This window comes from Cyprinodon variegatus, unplaced genomic scaffold, assembly GCF_000732505.1.
Source record: "Cyprinodon variegatus isolate N-32 unplaced genomic scaffold, C_variegatus-1.0 Scaffold264, whole genome shotgun sequence".
NCBI classification, from domain to species: domain Eukaryota; kingdom Metazoa; phylum Chordata; class Actinopteri; order Cyprinodontiformes; family Cyprinodontidae; genus Cyprinodon; species Cyprinodon variegatus.
Window position 1 is genome coordinate 65,830 of NW_015150717.1, and position 3,322 is coordinate 69,151.

The window sequence follows — 3,322 nt, forward strand, 5'->3', positions numbered from 1 at the left end:
AAATTTATATATATATATACATATATATATATATATATATATATATATATATAGCACCAATTCATAACATGTTATCTCAAGGCAGAGACATTTCTGTCAGATCATAGTCTGATTGGTTCTATCTAAAGAAAATCAGCTGTTTGCATTGAATCATTGTTTTGACCGCAGTCCCTCACACCAAGCATGCACACAGCAACAGTGGAGAGAAAAAGTCCCTTTTAACAGAAAGGAAGCTCCAGCAAAATCAGGCTGGAGGTTCATGGACAAAGACATACAAAACGAACAAAAAACTTTCTATTTCAGAAAGGATGAAGGATAGCACATACAGTTTAGTACTATGCCCTGAAAAACAGGCACAATTCTATCACCTATAATCTAAGGTATTCTTGGCAGCAGCGCATTTAATATTTATCTCCAAGATAATGTCACTATCAAACAGGAACTTACCAGATGAAGCTACCATGAAAAAAAAACATAAAGAGCAAAAAGGGCCATTGTATTCAATGCAAAGCTGGGTTTTTCTCCAAACAGCTATCCCATGGAAGCATTTCTTCCTTCCCATTATTGTGAACACTAACCTTTGGTCAGCAATGTGAGGCCTGTGTGGCTCTGTTTTTTTTTTTGTGATCTCCTGGATGGGTTGTTGACATACATCTAGGGAGCGTCCTCACTGTTCCATGTTTTCTTCATTTTTGGATATTAGCTCTTACTGTGGTTCTCTGGAGTGCCATAGCCTCAAGACTCTCCAGACAGATCACTGAGAATATTTTTTTTCTTTCTTCTACTTTTCTTTAGGTGATGTAAATCACATCTAATACATAATTTGACAAGATTTAGATGCATTGTTCTTTATGATAAACTTATTTATTAAAGACAATGTTCTATAGTTCCTCATGTTATCTGTATTTGAATCAAATTTAGAAGAACATGCATTGTGGCGTAGTTTGCAGCACTATTTCCTAGTAGCAAGAAGGTCCTGGGTTTGATTCCTTGCCTATGATCTTTCTGGATGGAGTGTGCATGTTCTCCGAGTGCATACATGGGTTCTCTCTGGGTACTCTGTCTTCTTCCCACAGTCTAAAAATATGTCTGTTACTGTATGTTAATTTGCTTGTCCTTAGGCGCTCCTGCAATGGACTGGTGACCTGTCCATGTCTTTTCTCTTATAGACTGATTGGGGTAGGAACCAGCCCTCCGTGACTCTGATTGGCATGTGGCAGAAAATAGATGTATAGTTGGAAGGTTTGAAAAAAGTTAATTATGAAAGACGATGCTGAAATCTGTAAGGAAGTCAACAACTTTCCAAAGCAAAATGTAAAACCAACATCATACAGGATTAACCAAAATGCAGTTTTCTGTTTGAGCTTAAAATTAAAAATTTGGTATCGGTAATACCATATGCTGTGAAATAAATTTGTGTCTCAATCTTGGGATTTTCTTTTAGATTCTAAAAATGCATCCTCTAGAAAATCCCAATTTGCTGGTCAGACCATGAAGACAACCTAAAGTCAGTGTTGGTGAGTTGAGAGCTGCTGCATCTCTATTTATAACTGACATAGCAGGGCCAGTTTTCAGTCTGTGCCACCTTCCAACATGGTGTTCCCCAACTGAATAATCAATAATGTTGTCAGGCAGTCTCTCCTGCACTCTCTCCTTCTCCAGAGGTAGCTTCCAACCAGTTTAATGAGCCCGTTCAATACAGGACTGCATTTTGATCTGCGATCAATGTACTGTAGCTCTTAAGAGCCACAAGGCAGCTCAGTTCTGAAACCTTGGCTCTGGGGTTTTACACAGACATTTAAAACATAAGGCCGTCGCACTTTATGTAGCCATTAATACTGCTGAAAAAGCATTAGACGAGTCTGCCTTTCATCAGAGCTAATGCAATGCCTGTGATCACAAAAATGTGGACCAACATCAAGCTCTTAACTGCTACCAGTTGGGGTGCAGGTACAATAAACAGAACTGATCCTTTTGCTGCTTTTTCCTTGAATTATTCAAGAATGCATCAGCAGTGCAATTTCAGCCTGTTATCTAAATCAGTGGGGGCACGGCAAAAAAAGTAAACACTGTAGCTTTTTTAGACAACTAGAAAGAGTGAAAACATTAGGACATTAATGCTACACGTGTTGATACTTAAAGGTGAAATTAACCTCATAATGAGGATATTGTGTTCACTGTAAATTATACAATACACTTAAATTGATCTATGGATTAGAAATAAAAAATGTTCATACTTATAATGTAACATCCTCATAGATAAAAAAAAAAAAAAAAAAAAATCAAAACTAGTGTGTTGCTTTGATTATGCAAGTTACCTTTCTGAAAAACTAAAATTTTTTCAAAAATTTAGAATGGAAAAAAACATACAGACTGTAAGATTTTTTTTTTTTTAAATTGATGTTTAAAAAAACAATTCTGATGATTTTATATTATTTAGCAATAAGGTGTTTTTTATCTGATTGAGTTTGTAAAAGTAAGGGAAATTGGACAGCTCATGAAGCCTTACTCAACCGAAAAACTTTGTGTTCTTATATTTGGGAATATTTTTACTGAAGCCTTTTTCTCTGTGCTCACACTGAAAGCGGTGCAGCTGCGGCGTAGGCACCACATGGAACTAAGATCATTAAAATCAATGTGTAGACTCACATCAGCCCTGGTGTAGTGTGGGTGCATTTACTGAAGCCATCCAGATCAATGAAGTGTTTCCATAAGAAGGTTTGGTCAAATGCCACAGCATTCTCTGCATTAAGCCCTTGCATTGCACATGCCAAACAGGAAAAGCTGGTTGACGGACAAAAAAAAAAGTACAGATGAATTTCAGACTAAAATCCATGATAAACCTGACTAGTAAAATCAAATAGGCAAAATAAAAAAAAGAAGGGCTATCGGACGATGAGAGGGGATACAGTGTTTACTATGCGCACTAATACGTTTTGCCCAACAACTCCCAGAAACTACCTACGTAAACCCACATGAATTTAGTTTCTCACGAGTACCATTTCTGTAGCTGGAGATTCAGCAGGGAATGCCTATTCGTAGTGCGAGTGGCGATTGACTTTCTGCAACACAACCGCACTACAGTTATATAGAAGCTCCACCTTGTTTAGACTGAGCTCGGCATTAATGACGTTGCCTAACAGTCAGTTGGCAAGGATAGCTTCTTTATTTCATCAATTGTCAGTTGGGGAAAAAAAATTAATAAAAAAAGGTTACAGTTTTAACTGCCTGACTTTGTGCAAGAGGTAGTGCGATGCCTAGGAAACAAATGGTTTGGCTCATCTTCACGCAAAGCCTGGGCTCTGGAACCCAGCTCCTCAAG